The sequence below is a fragment of the Oryctolagus cuniculus genome, chromosome 12, assembly GCF_964237555.1.
Source record: "Oryctolagus cuniculus chromosome 12, mOryCun1.1, whole genome shotgun sequence".
Taxonomy (NCBI): Eukaryota; Metazoa; Chordata; class Mammalia; order Lagomorpha; family Leporidae; genus Oryctolagus; species Oryctolagus cuniculus.
Genome location: NC_091443.1, coordinates 32,958,090 through 32,977,996, shown reverse-complemented (window position 1 = coordinate 32,977,996; position 19,907 = coordinate 32,958,090). Strand labels below are relative to the sequence as shown.

The window sequence follows — 19,907 nt, the reverse complement described above, 5'->3', positions numbered from 1 at the left end:
ACTGATTGATAAACTTGTGTGTTTCAGAATTCAACAACTTCTAAAAGTAATGAAGACCATGTGGGGGACACAGCCATTGGTGATGACTAAAAATTCTCCAGCTTATGAAATAGATTCATTAGGTGAGGTAGGAAGAGATCTCTAGACCCAAGATAGGCAGGGCCTACACCCATGATCAGCAGGAAGTAGACACAGAAGATAAGATGAATCTGCACCGCTCAGCATCCCCTTTAGATTAAAGGTCAGAAATCTCTGAGGGTAGAATAATATGGGACAAATCAGGAAATAGATTACATTCATGAGCTGGAAGCAACACCTCCCCCAATCTATGTAATCATATCCACCCACCTGTCAATAACATGACCCTTTTCCCGGGAAGTACTTTTCCTTACCTGGGACCTGGGGGCAGTGTCATGTAAATACTTACGTTTTCTAAGCTCATAAGAAGCTGGGTAAAAAGAAAATGCTTTCTCTATCCTTGTGAACACAGAGTGAGCAGGGTATAAAAGTCCCTTTTACCTTTCCTCACCCAGCCTCCCTCAATAAAGCCCACAAGTGAGCATGTATTTTCCTCACTTTGTAAATAAATGTTGTCATGTTGCATGGCATGTTATGCATGTGCTTAGAATTCTGCTCTATGTAAAAAAAAAAAAAAAAAACAAGAGTAGGGGCCTACGCTGTAGCACTGCAGTTAATGGTTAATGCCTGGCCTGAAGTGCCAGCATCCCATATGGGCACCGGTTCTAGTCCCGGCTGCTCCTCTTCTGATCCAGCTCTCTGCTATGGCCTGGGAAAGCAGTAGAAGATGGCCCAAGTCTTTGGGCCCCTGCACCCTTGTGGGAGACCCAGAAGAAGCATCTGGCTCCTGGCTTCAGATTGGCCATTGTGGCCAATTGGGGAGTGAATCATCAGATGGAAGACCTCTCTCTCTGTCTGTCTTTGCCTCTCCTCCCTCTGTGTAACTCTGATTTTAAAATAAATAAATAATTCTTAAAAAAAAAAAAAAAAAAAAAAAAAAAAAAAAAAAACAAGAGTCTGGAATAGAAATTTAGGCCAAACCTATCCCACAATATTTGTAGTTACAAGCTAAGCTAGGAACAGGTAACTTGGAGGTTCCTTCTCTGTTTATGTTTGAGAGGTAGTTAAAGTAACATCTTTCCCCAAAGACATGTACATCCTAATTTTCAGGACATGTGGTGAATACAGGATGCTATCTGGCAAAGGGAAGATTAAAGTTGCATATGGAGTTTGCAATGGGAGATTACCCTGGTTTTCCCAGATGGTCAACATGTAATGACAAGGGTATTAGGAGAAGGATGAAAAAGAGAACTAGAGAGACTGGAGAATGGGCATCACCCTGGCATTGCTGAATTTCAAAATATGAAGGAGGTCATGTGCTGAGAAATCAGAAAGCCTTTAGAAACTGAAAAAAAAAAAAGTAAACAAAAACCAAGGAGAATGATTTTTGTCTAGAGTTGGATAAAAGGAATGCAACCCCCTGACAGCTTGATTTTATCCTACCACAGACTGCCACAGACTGCCTACTTAAATCATTTGTGAAACCTTGGTCCCATGTTTAGGATAATTCCTAAACCTGTATGAGTAGGAGCCCTGTCTTCCTAATTGCTCACACCCTATAGCTTTCCTAAGTCACAGCTGGGGAAAGGAAGTAAAATTGAATCCCAATGAGTGAAATGTAACAGGTTTTCCTGTTCCTACTGAGATTTAACAGATTTTATTGAAATGAGTATCTTTTTTTTTTAATTTGCCCTTCAGATCGTCCCCACAGACTATGTTTTTTAAAATTTTTTCCTTACTATTTTAACAATTTTTATCAACCAAGTTTTGTTTGGGGAGATAATTAGCCAAGTTCATTTCAAAAGAGGCACCACTCTGCTATCATGTAACTAGCTGTAGGCCTGTGGCCCTGCTCATGTGTGGTTCCATATATGGCACTCCACCTTGTGATGGAATGCAGTGAATCCACTAAGCTACTGACCTCTTTGCTGTACAGATTCTCAAGGCTGTCAATGCAATATCCATTAGCATAACAGAAGTATTCTACAGATAGTATGTAAAATTATCTACTGTAGATGGCATTACATTTATTCAGAATCCTAAATACTTATAATTGGGATTAAGAGTTTGATTCTACTATATAAGATTTTAATTTTCTACACATATGCAAGAAGTTAGTGTATGTACAATAACAGTATTTATTTTTCTAAATGTAGGAATTTGCTTAAATAAAATAAAATACTACTATATATCTAGAAGTAATAAATCTCATAAAATATTCTTCTGTTGTAAGACTGGAAGAACATTGCCTCTTGCTTAGATAATTTTTGATAATAAACACATATCTGCATCAGTTTCTAGAACATTACTCTGATTTGTGCGATGTTTTAGAAGGAAGGAAATAACCCCAACCAGACATAGATCAGATTTTACTGTTAGTCTCTACAATGTATTATCTGTTTTTATGAAATTAATAATTTTAGAAATGTGCCAGGGGATTCCAATACAATCCCATCAAGGTGGCATGCACCAATGCCACCTCACTAGTCCAAGTGATCAATTTCAGTTCACAATTGATCACACTGATAGGTCTAAGAGTCAAAGGGATCACATAAACAAGACTAGTGTCTGCTAATACTAACTGATAGAATCAAAAAGGGAGAGAACAATCCAACATGGGAAGTGGGATACACAGCACACTCATAGAATGGCGGATGTCCTAAATAGCACTCTGGCCTCAGAATCAGCCCTTAAGGCATTTGGATCTGGCTTTAGAGCCCATGAGAGCATTTTAGGCATGGAAAGCCAAGACACTCTGAGAAAAAAAAAAAAAAAACAAAACCCTAAATGAAAGATCTCTGGAAGTGAGATCCCAGTGGAAAGAACAGGTCATCAAAGAAGGAAGCACCTTTCTCTGAAGGGAGGAGAGAATTTCCACTTTGACTATGACCTTGTCTGAATAAGATCAAAGTCTGCGAACCCTTAAGGCTTCCATAGCCTTGGCAACTCATGACTAGAGCCTAGGGTGATTACTGATGCCATAAACAAGAGTGTCAAATTGTTAAGTCAACAACAGGAATCACTGTGCACTTACTCTTCATGTGGGATCTCTGTCCTTAATGTGCTGTCCAATGTGAATTAATGCTATAACTAGTACTGAAACAGTATTTTACACTTTATGTTCTGTGTGGCTGCAAACTGCTGAAATTTTTACTTAATATATGCTAAACTGATCTTCTGTATAAAAAGATAATTGAAAATGAATCTTGATGTGAATGGAATGGGAGAGGGAGCGGGAGATGGGAGGGGTGCGGGTGGGAGGGAAGTTATGGGGGGGAAGCCATTGTAAGCCATAAACTGTACTTTGGAAATTATTTTACTAAATAAAAGTTTTAAAAAAATTAACTGAATAAAATAATATACAAAATAAAATAAATCTTTAGTAAACTTCAGATTGATAAAATGAACAAATTCAAGTAAGATGTATTATTATTATTGTAAGCTTTATCAAAGAATGTTTTCATTGTATGTTTTATAGAAATGTATTGAAAATCTTTTTTTTTTTTTTGACAGGCAGAGTGGACACTGAGAGAGAGAGACAGAGAGAAAGGTCTTCCTTTGCTGTTGGTTCACCCTCCAATGGCCACTGCGTCCGGCGCTCTGTGGCCGGTACACTGCGCTGATCCGAAGGCAGGAGCCAGGTGCTTCTCCTGGTCTCCCATGGGTGCAGGGCCCAAGCACTTGGGCCATCCTCCACTGCACTCCCGGGCCATAGCAGAGAGTTGGCCTGGAAGAGGGGCAACTGGGACAGAATCCGGCACCCTGACCGGGACTAGAACCCAGTGTGCCGGCACCACAGGTGGAAGATTAACCTATTGAGCCATGGCGCTGACCTGAAAATCTTTCATGATTGTACTTTGTTTAAGGTTCTATGAGCAGAAATGGTCAGAAGGTAAAATTAAGAGTAGAATCTGTAAAATTACTTTAAATTAAAAAATGTAAAATTTTTAGCAAAGGTAATTTTTCTAATTATGCAATAGAAGTATAGTAGACTAATTGACTAATCATATTAAAATGCAACCTAATTGTGCCAAACCTTTTAGAATTGATATTCCTAGTGAACCACCGATTTTAATTATGTTTACTTTCCCAATCTCTCTAAATCAGGCTTGATTGGATTTAATTAGGAGTTTAGATATGTCTTTACACTTTAAATTAATCAAAACCCAAGTAATTTAATATTTAAGACATTAATCAAGAAAATAGAGCTGCATTTCAAAAATCAATCATTACTACATTGTTGTTAACCATCTACACGACATTTCTGTTTGGGTAGAATTATTTATACAGTAGCATGCAATGGATAGTGCCCAAACAAAATTATTTGAAATTATCATTTACATGAAAGTGTATGTCTTTATTAAATTCAATTAATACAGGTTTGTATTTACATAAAAATGACTTAGTCTTCCAGTACTTTCAGTAAAATTGCAGTTGTATTACGTAAGCAATATAGATATAGGACAGCAGGAAAGCAAAATTTATTTAAAGAAAAGGGCAACAGAAAGCACACACTCAGACTGGAGTGTGGGCAAACACAGGCTAGAATGAATTCAATTCATAAAGCTGGAGGTTGTCTATGAGGTAAATTGTGGTGCCTGGGGAAACAATTAATTGAATATTCAAATGGAGTGGAGTTCCTGCCAGAGCTTGAATATGCCAACTGCCACGCTCTTTTTTGGAAGTGTCATGGTGTCTGGGTATGATGGGAGTGAGTGTGCTGACTGTGCTTGACGGGCAATGAAGTTCAGATGCATGATGGTGAGTGGGTGTGCTGAGCTGGCAGCGTGTTCCATGTTTCCAGCCAGTGCCTGCTCTTAAGAGCAGAACTCTGGCAGCTAAGGTTTGCACAGAAGGAGTTTGAGTTTTGGCAGAGCAGGGCTGTGGCTGCAGGTGTGGCTGGCAGACCTCATTTTCTTGTCACTCACAAGCTACCTGCCTATATCAAAACCAGAGCTGAATCCCTCTGGGGCCTTTAAAAAACAATGTAGAAAGGAAGTGCTGCCTGCTCAGGTATACAATCCTTAAACAGAGTTTCATTAAGCCTGCTCACTCCTTTACATACCTAATTTGCACGTGCATCAGAATTGTGGAATGGGGCCCCGCAGTCATTCCAATGGTGGTATTGATGGTAACACAGGGCAGAATGGGAGAGATGTATGACTGCTGGCCTAAGGGAAAATTTGGACCAAAGTGGCAACATAAAATGTCTTACATATTATGATGCAACAATTCCATATCTATCGATTGGCACTAGTCAATCCTTTTCACACAGACAGTTCACAAAGAAGAGATGCTTCCTTACAGCTTCATAATGAAAAACAAAGATGTATTTAAAGCATCTCGTACAATAGACTCCTCAGTGTGAGAAAGGGTTTGACATGTAGGAGCGTCTTACAACGGAACACTGTAAATTAAATGTACAAGTTGTATATTTATATGTAGAGTAGAACATCATATAGCAAAATGTAAAATGCCCTAAAAACCCACTTGTTATTCATAAAGCATCTCTATTTGGTTAAATTACCAACATCTAAAAGGAAAGACATCAACTTCAGGTGAGTGTTTACCACCTGCAAAAAAGAGTAAGGAAAAGGACTGGGGACAGATGTCACAGAGAATTACAAATTAGCTCTGAATATATTTATTTTTAATATGTTAATCAAAACTTTAACTTATTCAAAGTGGGAAGGATGCTTACTTGAGATCTCAACTATTTTTACTACTACTTTTCAAAAGTAGTTTTTATTTGCTTAGGGAAAATTGGCTTTTAAAAGATGTAGTGGAGGGTAAAACACTCAGATCTCACCTAGAGGACATTATTTCAAAAAGTGAATTCTCTATGGGGGCCAGGTTACAAAGGCAGATAAAGATGAGGAACCATTTTTATTAGGAATGATGTGAACATTTTAAAATTAGGTGTGGTTAAATACTTATTTTACCTTTAAATTTAATGCAATTACTGAAATGAAATGTAAGAAAACAGTTTACAGCATAATTGCTGAAATACACACTATTTAGATGAAGAAATAACAACATAATAAATTTTAAATGATCAAAATTAATTCACAGGAGACTTACAATGAAAAAAATGGTAAACATATAAAATGAATCCAACTCGATTGTAATCATTAAAAAATTAAAAATATATTAAATGCAGAATATAATATTCTATTAATATACACGTAAAATAAATAGTTATTATTTCCATCCATGGTCTCACTTCTCAGAAGGCTACAATATCCAGGGCTGGGCCAGGTTGAAGCCAGGAGCCAGGCACTCCATCAGGATCTGCCAGAAGCACCTTCCCAGGTATATTACCAAGTAGAACAAAAACCAGTACTGGGATATGTGATGCTGGCAACCCAAGAAGTGATAAAACCATTGTATCAAAATGCCCACCCCTGGAAATTACTATTTTATGTGGTTTATCCTCAAAGTATTCCTAGGTATCCTACCTATGTGTGTGCCACATTAATCCATTTACATGTTTTCCTCTTATGTTATTAACAGTTACTCTCTGAATGTAATTTTGTCTTTCTGTTTATAGACCGCCATCTTCCACAATGCAGCCCACTTACTTCAGCTTAGATCCTAAGATTGAGATAGAAGTATTTTGAGCCTTAGGTATGCTTCATTCCTTTTACCCTATGCTCTTTCCAGTGTTGTTAAGTCAAGGTGGATTTTAGAATATAATGGGACTTTGAAAGTTATTGTCTTTCCTATCACTTTATTTATGCATTGAAGAAAAGAAAGCCAGAGATGGAAAATGAGACAATAAAAATCAAATATTTTGCTGGGAAATTACACCTAGAAACTAGTTTTCTAGACTGGTAGTCAATATTTTCAGTTTTATCTTCCTAAATTTGTTTCATATATCTCGATTACTAGTTCATAGGGCATAAAATATATTAAAGTTTTTCAAAGATACTATCAATAGCTTGACAAATTCTTTGTAACAATTTATGTTCCCACCAGTACAGAATGAGAAAAACATGCTGAATCAGCAATTGAAATGTGACACTCAAATATTTCCCCAAAGATTTCTTTAATTATCAGACTTTAATTAAAAAAGCCATATCATCTATGAAGCTCTCCCAATTACTTTAGTTCAAAAAAGTTACCACTCATCTAGAACAGTATGAATATTTCAATACATTCTTGTTGATAGGATTATTGCCCTACTTTTAGATATAACATGATTTAATATTCTATTCTGTTGCTACAAGTTTTTGCTTAAATAATTAAATAAATTTCTAATAAAATCTATGCCAGAAAAAGATCATGCTGTTATTTTTAACTCGGAAAATAGTGACTTCTAGATATTCATAAAAATAATGTGTGTATTTTGACATATATTTTCCTCCCAGAGACCAGTACTTTCTTGTCAGACTGGATTTCTTATAAATGCTAAATCACTTTCTTCAGTATTGTTTTTCCTGATTCTTGGATTTTATGGATGTATAATTATTGGTTTTTAAAATTCCTATGGGCTGGCGTTCTGGCACAGCAGGTTAAACCAAGCATCTGCAACCCTAGCATCCCTTATGTGCACTTGTTCAAGTCCCAGCTGTTGCCCTTCTGATCTAGCTCACTAATAATGGGCCTGGAAAAGCCGCAGAAGATAGCCTAAGTACTTGGACCACTGCCACCTATATGGATAAGAAACCTAGATGGAATTCCAGGCTCCTGACTTCAGCCTGGCCTAGCCTGACCCGATGTGGCTGTTTGGGGAGTGAACCAAAAGATAGAAGATACTTTTCTCCTCTCTCTCTCTCTCTCTCTCTCTCTTTCAAATAAGTAAATCTTTTTTTAAAAAAAAGATAGCTATAACATGCTTACAGTAATTATGTATGTATTTCAAGAATTTGACAAAATGTTGATTCAACAGTAAGAAAAATTATAAGTTCCATTTTGAAGTGGTAATAATTTTCTTAAAGATTATATTTTATTAATTACTTTTCATTTTATTTAAAAAGCAAAGAGATAAAAATCTTCAAGCCACTTGTTCACTTTGTAAATACTTGCAAAAGCCAGTGTTGGTCCAGTCTGAAGCCAGGGTGGATGGCTAGCAAGGACCCAAAAATATGAACCGTAATCTGCTGCTTTCCCAGGGTAGGTATTATCAGGAAATTGAATCAAAAGTGGAATAACTGAGAATCAAACCAATGCTGTCTTAACTGCTTTACCAAATGACTGCCCTGGAGATTCTATTTTAGTGAATAATTATTATATAATCAGTGTAGATATCTTCATTACTGGCTTAGAATATTTGATTTGCAGGTACTGCAGCTACTATAAGCTCAACTATAATGGTAACTTTTATTAACATGATTGTTTTCATGTCAATATGGCTCACAAGTGTTTACTACATGACATAATTCACTGTATAAATGGAAGAAATATAATGCTTTGTTATTACATATCTGTAATTACGTATCTGTAGCTCCTAATATTTACCCTTTGCTGTGTTTTGCATTCTAATATTTATTCAATGAGTTACTCACAACTGACTATATAATATCCCATTGCTTCAATTCTCTATATGCTCAATAAAGGTAAATGTTGTTTCCATAGAGGTAATGAATATATATTGGATATCAGACACTATTTTGAATACTTGCTTAGTGATTGAATTTTGGCCAATATAATTTTTTAGAAATAACTATTTATTTGAGAATTTAACATTCCTCCAGATTTTCTTGAACCTACCATGTAACCCTTGTCCTGCATGCTTTTGGCCAGGTGCTAGATGGGGTTCCACTGTAGGAACAACCTAACTACTCAGATGTGGCATTTCTCTTTCTCATTAGGAAATTACTAGAAATATGTGCCTTCCTTACTTAGTGTTGTGTACTTATAGTCACAAAAAGGTTTACTTGACATTTTTGGAGCAGAATAATACTCAAATTTTAAAGCTTTTTATTTTAATTTTTATTATTTATTTATTTTTAATAGATTCAATGTGATTTGTAGTTATAATTCTAAGAACATAATATTCCTTCCTTCTCTCCTTCCCTTCCTCCCCCCAAATTTATCATCTGATTTATATTTTAATTTATTTACTATTATCTATATTTTTCTCTACTATATTTAATAGCAAAATTAAAGCATCAGATAAGATCTCTATGTTTGTCTGGAAATCCATTTAGCTAGCATTATAGTACTTTACTTTTGAAGGAAACAAATACATTTATATTAAGCTGAATGTTAAACTGAATGTTAGCTGAGTATCAACAGATAACCCCTGAAATCTGGTGTCAAATGCAAATAAAATTTTTATTTGTTTCATGCAGATATGAGTTTGGTCAAAGATGGGGATGGTAAATTCAGAAGGGAAGTCTTTATCTGGTTATTTATGGATGATGGATAATAGAGGGTTAAGTATCTTTCAAGGTTGTATTAGTGATGTCCACACACGGATGGGAGAATAAATAGTGAGGATTCCAAGGAGATGTTCACGGGCCAAGTGCAAAGAGCATGCATCTCATCCATCAAAATTCCTGATGTCTTAATTCAATGCTGTAAGCTTACCAAGATGCAAGAGGGAATAGGGAATGCAGTTTCTGGCTGAATAACCACTTTCCGAAATCAAATCAGTGCTATGGAAAAAGAAGACAAGTCTTTACTGGCCATGTAACTGACTTAGAAAAGTTGAAGATGACATGTATAATTGAAGAAGATTGATAGCCTGTATTTCAATCAAAATGTAAACTTTGTTCACAATAGATTGATACAAAATAACTAAAAATTGAATAATCTGTAGCATTCACAGATTTTCTATAAAATAAGTGTAGAATTATCAGTCTCTACCTTGTTAGATATTAGTTAAGAGGCTATATGGACACACACAAATATGGCAATAGGATCTTCCATTCTAGTTTACATGCCTATTTATAGTGTGACATTTCTGCTCAGCAAATCAACAGGGAGTCTATTTTCCCTTTAATCTGAGCTGCATTTGTGAGCTGTGTTGATCAACAGAATGTGGTTTAAATGAGTATGCAACGTCCAAGGCTGGGTTTCCAGCACCTGCTTTTACTCTTTTGGAACACTGCCCTCACATGGGGAAGGACCAGAGTAAGAAATATTTGGAAAGAAAGAAGCCCAATGTTCCCAGATTTCTCAGATAAATCCAACACATAAACTGTGATTCTGAGCACGGACCAGAGGATTCCTCCCAATCCCACAGAACCATGAGAAATCATAAACCATTTTGACTCAACTTTCATTGTGGATTATTATGTGGTAAAAGTTACCTGAAGATTTTTTTTCTTGATTTTTACACAATAAACTCTTTAAACGAGGAAAGTAATAGCACCCCTGGCAAGAAAATTTTTCTCTATTTGGCTAATGTCTTCCAATTGATAAAATAATAGAAATAATATTTAAGTGCTGATATCAATCTTCTCTTAACAGAGTACATATGTATTCTAAGGTAAGTCATAGATTTTTGTAAAACTTGATTTTCTTCAAGTATGATACGGCTCACTCAGGTTCACTAATTTCCCACCACTGTATAGCATCTCATTACAATAATGTGCCAAAAGTTATTAATTCATTTCTTCTAGAGATATTTGAATTATTTCTAAGCTTCTGTTCTTAGAAGAAATACCTCAGTGCATATTCATGTACTTGTCTAGTGATTCATATATGCAAGCATTTTTCTAGAGTTCCTAATGTTAGAATTATTTCAGATAAAGCAAGAATATTCCTCTCTCACTCCTAATCACTCCTAATGGGTGGCTCCAATGGCCAGGTCTGGGACAGGCCAAAGACAGCAGCTTCATGCGGGTCTCCCATGTGGGCGGCAGGGACCAAGCACTTGGGCCATCTTCTGCTGCTTTTCCCAGAGCTGAATCAGAAGTGGAGCAGCCGGGACAGGAATCAGTGCCCAAATGGGATGCCAGTGCCGAATCCACAGTACTATCCCTGCCCCCTGTCATGTCAGAAGACATGAAGAGTACCTAATAAGACAAGATATGTAGAGGAAATTATAATTGATAAAAATATAATCGATTTTCAAATTATATTTGTAATAAAACATTTTTGTACACTGTTGTGACTTCCATGTTGTCTATCAGCCACAGATAACTAGGTAGGAAATGTCTCTCCAAACCAAATGACGTGTGTTCAAATTTTTGTTCTACAAATTCCGAATTGTGTGAGCTGAGCAAATCATTACACCTGTTTATGACACAATGTGCTAACCAGAATAAAAGGTGGGGGAGGTGATGTATTCCTAGTTACAGGGTTATTCAAATTCAGTGAAGTCATGCATTTCATGTCTGAAGACTTCATTTAACTCTGTTTCTTTGTGTGCCCTGGAGGAAGGTAGCAATTTACCACAAAACACATCAGATATTCATCCACCATTCATTTGTATGTTTCTATCATCCTACTAGCGTATGTAGAAATGGGATGCATCAGCAGTATACCACTGAGCCACAATGTTAGCCCCAGTAAACCAATTCTTGAATGGCTATATTTTATCTAAAATAAATTATGTATTTCACAAATGCATAAAATATATACATCATAGTTTTACTGAATATTGACTTATATACTTAATATATTTTATTAATAACCTATTTTCCCTTAAGATATTTGACTTTTATATGTAAACACCAAAAATGACAACAAAAACAGTGCATTTATAACTAGAATTCCAATATTTTTGTTATGAAACATGCATAGAAAATTCAAACAAAACAGATCTTATCAATTTGTTTCTAGAATAATATCACCATTCATTTTTTGAAAATCTGATACTTCAAGCAAATATTTGTGCAACATATAATGTCAAGGGATTTTAGCACATATTTACACAAATAATGGGAAATATAAAATGTAATAATTATTCATCTAAGATTAAGAAGGACCAATTTCACAACTGACATTAATTTTGACATAAAATTCACATATATACTTGAGTTTTTACATAGCTCAGCATTTTTAATCCTGAATTATAAAATATTAGTAATATTTGCTTTGCCAAAATGGTGTTAAAAGATCTATAGGTAATGTCAACTGAATTCATGAAAGAATAATAAAAACCATGAATAATTAACAGCATACCAGAACTTACAAGTTGTGATTACAACCTAAGCAATAAACTTTCAGTTGTTCAGAATAAATGAATGAGTTATTGAGGTAGACAAAAGTATAATAAATCATAGTCAATCTGTAGTGTCATTTAACTGTGAGTGGAATCATTCATCTTTTGACATTATAAATCATATAATAGCTTTTTGTATATAACTGTGATTCATTCTGTATTTTTCTGCTCATAGCGTTACATTTGTATCAGTGCATTTCCATAATAAAGCCATATTCTCATTCATTTATAATTCTGTGATTGAAATCCTTTGAACTATGAAACTTGAATTGTAGGAATTTTTCAGAAGACATTTAAAATGAATATGTGAATGGTTTCTTTCACAAGAAGGAGATATTTTATCTGAGAAGAGTTTGTTAATCAAATGTTTTAATTATTGATAGTTTTAATTTCTTTCACACTTTTCTACCTTTCAGTGACTTTTTCTTTTGAGGGAGAAAAATACAGCCTGGATGTTGTTGAAATACACACTCCAAGTTTCATTATCAATAGACAAGCATTGTATTAGCTTTATTATTGCAAAGTTAATATCAGACCATATTGACACACTGTTTTGTTGGCAGAGTATAATCTCAAGTTTTATGAAAATAATTTATAAGCAGTAAAATAAGTATAAAATAATTAACTAAATAAATAAAATCATAAATAACAAAATCATAAAATAAGTATAAGACCAGCAACAAGTGGTTTTTCTTTTTCTTTTGAATATTAATTATAGACAAAATAAATTGCAACAAAATATTCATTACCAAAAATTGTATTTTAATTACTTACAATGTAGTTAAATAGAAAAAATTGATATTAACAAGCATTAATATCAATAAATGCTTCAATTCTTAAAGGTTAAATTCAAAGTAACACTTCTAGCACAATAGTAGTAAAATAAAGAGTAAAACATTTAAAAGTATTATTTAAATACTGTTAAAATATAATAAATATTCTACAGAAAATGACAAAATTTTAATGTTTGAGTTATGTACTGTGTGTGTAATGTAGTTTACAATCTCCTAGGAATTATTTTAAACTCTAGATCACATCATTTTATTGACTTAATCATCCATGTATTTCCTGGGTATATGGCATCCAAAATTATTTTATATTTTAGATTTTATAAAATCAGGAATATTTATGGAACACACTCTTGTGGTTTGTCTTTACCTGCTATGCCACAATGCTAGCCCCTGTTTACTGACTCTTGAGCTAGAAGAATGAACATTGTGGAAGGTGGTTACAGAAAACAAAGATAAGTAGACATAGAAATAGAAGCTCTTCATCAATAAAAACTAACCAAAGAGATTAATAGTGTATAGTAATGAAATTATGCAAATTGAATAACTAGACAGAATCAAACCATTTTATAAAGTGTCCATGAATTAATATAAAACAACCCACTATGTATATAATTAGTTTTCAAAGAATTTGAGAGGAAGAATACTAAAACAATTATTTTTTTTCACCACTTTATATATTTTACTCTATTCTATTCATATTTTACTCTATTTCTGAATAGATTTATTTATCAACCAAAGAGGAGCTTGGTCTGCTTCTTTGTTTGTATCTCCCCTCTGGCATCTTCTGTAATTTTCTCCTTTGATTTTCTACAATTCAAATATAGTATGAATAAGTGTAGATTTTGAGGCTGTGTTTTATTCTGCTTTGTGTTTGCTGTGTTTCTTGAGTCTGTGGTTTGATTCCTATAACTAATTTTGAAAAAAAAAAAAGAACTAAAATTTATTTATTTCTCTAAGTTTCAGTCTTGGAACTCTTCCTTCCTTCCATCTTTCCTTCCTTCCTTCCTTCCTCTCTCTCTCTTTCTCTCTCTCTTTTTCTTTCTCTCTCTCTTTAAAGTTTATTTATTTATTTGAGTGAGGCAGAGCCACAGAGAGAGAGAGGGAGAGACAGAAAGGTCTTCCATTAGCTAGCTCACTCCCCCAAACAGCCCTTCATCCAAGCCAGGAGCCAGGAGCCTCCTCTGGGTCTCACATGTGGCTGCAGGGGCCTAGACATTTGGGCCATCCTCCACCACTTTTCCAGGCCACCAGCAAAGAGCTGGATCAGAAGAGGAGCATCCAGGACAGGAACTGAACTGGTGCCTATAATGGAATGCCAGCAACCCCATTTTTAAGCAGGTGGAGGCCTAACCCACCATGCCAGAGTGCAGACCCCTTGTTTTGGAAGTTTCCCTTGTCATTTCTTCGAATTCCCTGATTTATTCATATGAATTCATGGAAAGCATCCTTCCTCTCTGTTGCAGTGTTTTTGGTTTCGTACCCTTCCTTTTGACTCTTTATTAGAGATTGCTTCTCTCTGCATTACCCCTATGTTCTTGCATACTGTTGCTCTTGCATTAGAACTCTGAACACACTCATTACAGTTTTTTGAAAATGGGGTCTGATGATTCCAACACCTCTGCTACTTCTGAATCGGGGTCTGATGCCTTCTTTGACTCTTCAGAGTATGTTTTTGTTTTGCAACATACTTTTTGATCATAGCTGGATGGGATGTGAACGATTGGGTAAAAGGACAAAGGTAAACAGTCCTTTAGTGTGAGATTTTGTATTTGGTTAGGAACTAGTTTGTCCTTACTGCTGGCTGTAGTTACAGGTAGCAGAGGCTGAAATTTCATTCTTCTTTTTTTTTTTTTTTTTTTTTTTACTAGAACAAAAAAAAAAATACTATAATGGATAAAGTATTACATTGTACATCAACCGTCAGGACAAGAGCTGATCAAGTCACTGTTTCTCATAGTGTCCATTTCACTTCAACAGGTTTCCCCTTTGGTGCTCAGTTAGTTGTCGGCAATCAGGGAGAACATATGATATTTGTCCCTTTGGGACTGGCTACTTCACTCAGCATGATGTTTTCCAAATTCCTCCATCTTGTGCAAATGACCGGGTTTCATTGATTTTGACTGCTGTATAGTATTTGATAGAGTACATGTCCCATAATTTCTTTATCCAGTCTAATTATGATGGGCATTTGGGTTGGTTCCAGGTCTTAGCTATTGTGAATTGAGCTGCGATAAACATTAATGTGCAGACAGCTTGTTTGTTTGCCAATTTCGTTTCCTTTGGGTAAATTCCAAGGAGTGGGATGGCTGGGTTGAATGGTAGGGTTATCTTCAGGTTTCTGAGGAATCTCCAGACTGACTTCCATAGTGGCTTAACCAGTTTGCATTCCCACCAACAGTGGGTTAGTGTCCCTTTTTCCCCACATCCTCTCCAGCATCTATTGTTCGTAGATTGCTGAATGTGAGCCATTGTAGCCGGGGTGAGGTGAAACCTCATTGTGGTTTTGATTTGCATTTCCCTGATTGCTAGTGATTTCATTCTTGTCTCTGCTATTGCTCGAGTTTTTGTAAAGATTATTTTTTAAAGATTTATTCATTTATTTGAAAGTCAGAGTTACACAGAGATAAAATAAGAGACATGGAGAGAGAGAGAGGTCTTCCATCAGCTGGTTCACTCCCCAGTTGGACAAAATGGCCAAGCTGCACCAATCTCAAGCCAGAAGCCAGGAGCCAGGAGCCAGGAGCCAGGAGATTCTTTCGGGTCTCCCAAAAGGGAGCAGGGGCCCAAGGACTTCTACTGCTTTCCCAGACCATAGCACTGGATCAGAAGTTGAGCAGCCAGGACTTGACCTGGTACCCATATGGGATGCAGGCACAGTAGGCGGAGGCCTCACCCGCTATGCTGCAGCGCCAGCACCCTCTAAAGATTTCTTAAATAAACTCTGAGATGTTCAGTTCTTTCACTTATATTTTCAGTTACCAAATAAGCTCATGCAGGGGTAGGGCTTGAGAGGGAGGGAAACACTCTGCAATCCTATTGTTAAGTCTAAGACTTATTGCCTGTGTGCCCTTGGACTATGACCGTACCAACTACTCTTCAAGATTTGTCCTCTTTTGTTCCTTAGGAAAGACAGAAAGGCTGGGGGCCTGAGTTACGTTTTTCCGGGTGCCCAGATCCCTTAGACTCTGGCAGTACTCCAGTAAGTTTGTCTGTGATGAAGTCTGGCATTACTAAAGAGAATAAAAAAGAAAGGGAGATGTGAGGATGGTGGAAGCCAGGAATGGAGAGTGAGTAGGATGGAAAGTATAATTATGCTGTTAAATGTATATACGTGGGCCAGTGCTATGGCATAGGTTAAGCCTCTTTATGCAGTGCTGGCATCCCATATGGGCACTGGTTCGAGTCCCAGCTGTTCCACTTTCCATCCAACATCCTACTAATGAGCCTGGGAAGGCAGCATGGGATGGCCCAAGTGCTTGTGCCCCTGCACTCATGTAGGAGAACTGGAGGAAGCTCCTGACTTCAGTCTGGCCCAGTCCCATCCATGCAGCCATTTGGGGATTGAACCAGTGGAGGGAAGATTTCTCTCTCTCTCTCTCTCTCTCCGTATTTCTGCCTTTTGAATAAGCAGATAAATATTTTTAAAAAATCAAAAAAAATGACATACATGAAATTTGTTCTTTTTATATAGATGAAAAATTATAAAAAGCCAAAAAATACAGAGAATAAAATATTCTAAGCATGTTATAAAAAATGGCTAGTTTTCTCTTCCTGTGGGTGCAGAAGATTTGTACTTGGTCTTTTCCATGCTATCTCATAGGTTTGCAGGTGGTAAACTCCATGAATGCATGGGGATCAGCCTTAATACCCAAACTCCTGGGATTTTTTAATTCACAAACCTATCGACACTGAGCCTCCAGCAAGTCCTCAATTGTTTAAGTTTCCTGGTAAAATTTCCAGTGAAGGTTTCGATTCCCAAGCTGGAGTTCTAGTCAGCTGCAAAGCATTCTGTCTGCCTGCCTTTCTCTCCAGTGTTGGAAGCAGTAGCTTTGGATCGAAGAGATTTTCCGTGTGCTCAGCAGTGTTCCTTATTCTAACACATGTTGTGATCACTTTTGTCTTGGTGTGGGCCACCGTGACAAAAATACTGTGTACCTGGGGGTTTAAGTACAATGACCATCTATTTCTCACAGTTATAGAGGCTGGAAAATCCACGATCAAGCTGCCAGCAGAGCCGATGACGGCTGAGCGTTCTGATTTTGTGCTCCTCCCTGTGACTTAAGTGGCAAAAAACGAGTTCATCTCCCTGTGTCTCTTGTAAAAGCACTAATCTCACTCATGGGCTCTCCACTCTCAAGACCTAATTACCTCACAAAGGATCCACTTCAGAATATCCTATCATTTTTAGGTGAGAAGGTACAAAAATATTCAGTCCATAGCAGCTCTTAAGTTTCCATCATGACAGACAGGAAAGAGGATGTCTCAAGCCCATTTGAAAATTCAATGGCTAAATTTTGGCCAGGATGTTCCAGAAACATCATGGGAAATACGTATTATGAAAAAGCTGCATGTGTTTAAAATTTTTTTTGCACCAAGATAAACTTCTTTATTTTCTACTTTATCACAACGTTTTGAACTCACCTTATATGTAAAGAAAATAGATCCAAGGCATTGGTGTTGGGTTGTGAGGGCTGCCATAGCAAAATATCATGGACTGATATCATGGACTTCACCAAGGGAAGTTTTGTTTTTCTCAAGGTTTTGGAAGAGGCCGTGATGAGGCTGTTGTCCAGGCTTATTCATGGGCATCTTCCCTGCTGTCTTCCCATTGTCTGCCAGTTGTACATTTCTGCATTGCAATTTCCTTTTCTGATCTATATAGCAGCCACATTGGGTTAGGGCCCATCCTAATAACCTTGTTTAATTCAATCAACCCAATTAAAGACACTATTTCCAAAGTACAGTCACATTCTGAGACACTGGGGGCTAGATCTCCAACTCTCATGTGAGTTTAATGGATGATGGAGCTATAGCATCCCACAATACAGATCATAATATATTTTTTAAAAAGCAACAATGAAGACGAAAACAAATCTTAAATTGAGCCAAAAATCAAACAGGTTCATTGTGTACAGAGGATAGAGACTAAAAATAACCACAGAATTCTCATCTAGTCTGACACATGAGAAATAGGAAGCCAGAAAACATAGCCAGTTCTCCCGACAGGGCACTTATTGATTTCATGGGTAACAGTAAAGGTAGGATTTCTATGCTCTGTACTTTAAAAGCTAGAAAATCCCCCACAGTCTCTCAATGCATAGGAGTTATATACCTGCTATACTGACGAGGCCTGCTCCAATATTTTGATAGATATGAAAGTCACATAGTCAAGGGGAAAGTATGGGGGAAGGGAAAGACCCATGCAAACAAATCAGAATCCTGCACCATCTCAGCTCTCACTGCAGTGTCCATAGTCTTTTATTCTGCTAACATTTTTATTCTTTTATTCTGCAAATATTTCTCCTGCAAAATATTCTTTTTATTCTACAGATACTCAAGAATATAAAAGACATATCTAGCCTATTTCTTGATGTCACACAAGGGACTAGAAATTTGCAGCCCAAAATTACACAAAAACTAGATTTCTCTTTTCTCCAAGCCTCTGACAAGAAAATATATTATCTTTCCCTAAAAGTTCCCAATGCAGAGACATCTTCCTAAGCCTGAGAGAGGAGTTAATTTGTCTTCTGTGTACCTAGAAAAGTCTACTTGATGTTTCTGCCCCAAAACAATGTGTAGCAGATTCTTTTCAGAGGAATTAACTTTCAAAATGTTGTTCAGGAAGAAAATACATCCAGCACTCCAGGGGGGCTAGACGCAGAGCAACTTCATCTCTCAAAAGAGCATACAAACAAGTTGACAATCACATACAAGTAGAAACTGATTTTCTGGTTTCTCACAAAAAGTTATTATGGACAGAATCAGTACTAGCTTGGTATCTGCAGTAATGAGCCCTCATCAAATAACTGCTCACTTACAGTAAGTCACAGATTTGCTGGAAACAAGGACGTGGTGAATATTTATTTATGGAAAAAAGAAAGTGGTGAATGTTTCTTAGTGGAGGAAATAGATAGTAAATAACAATGGTGGGAACCTCAGTTGAAAAATCTATAAACTTTATATTAGACCACCCAGAAAATTTTAAATAAAGCATAAAAAGAGTTTCTGAAATGCATCAGATAAAAATATCAGTTAGAAAGAAGAGAAAATGTGAAACAAAGAAGGGAAAAATAAGAGAGTTGGAAGATGAATTAGACCTATGACACAAATAATAATAATTTATATCAATATATAATGAATAATGAAAACTAAGTATTTGGAAACAATAAAACATTTCTCTAAACTAGAAAAATTACTTGCATGTTTTACAGGTCTATAAATTACAAAGGAACATCGTTGAAAACAAACACATAGATACCTTAGCAAAAATCATGAGTTTTAAGATTAAAATCATTTTGAAAATTAAAAAATCCCACACAAAAGAAAGTCATGTATTTACAGGAAGGAACATCAAAGATAGAGCCAATCACATTGTAATTTCTTTGTCATATATACATATAAAAATACAGAGAGGTGAAGACATATAAGAATACAGAGGACATTTTACTCATGTATCTGAGAAAAATCCTTATTCTAAGATATTCCAACCAAAATCAAAATAAATTAAAAAAGTAAATGTACTTTACAGTTTTTAATTATTTAATATAAATTAAAATGCTTGAATAATGTCTTTCAAACAACATATTTTGTCACCAAAGATTTAAATCGCCTCCATAAAACACAGGAGCTGGACCAAGGGAATTTCCAGGACAGAATAGGTTGGATAGCAGGATCGTAGAAAAATTTAACTGATTTTAATA

The 19,907-nt window shown here is 36.0% G+C and overlaps 2 pseudogenes; both read left to right on the top strand.

The window, feature by feature from the left end:
- Nucleotides 1–17,269, top strand: part of LOC100350191 (phosducin-like protein 3 pseudogene) — a 37,971-nt pseudogene extending 20,702 nt beyond the window's left edge.
- A 56-nt stretch (nt 17,270–17,325) lies between these two features.
- LOC100350433 (transmembrane protein 11, mitochondrial-like) overlaps nt 17,326–19,907 on the top strand; it is a 38,166-nt pseudogene continuing 35,584 nt past the window's right edge.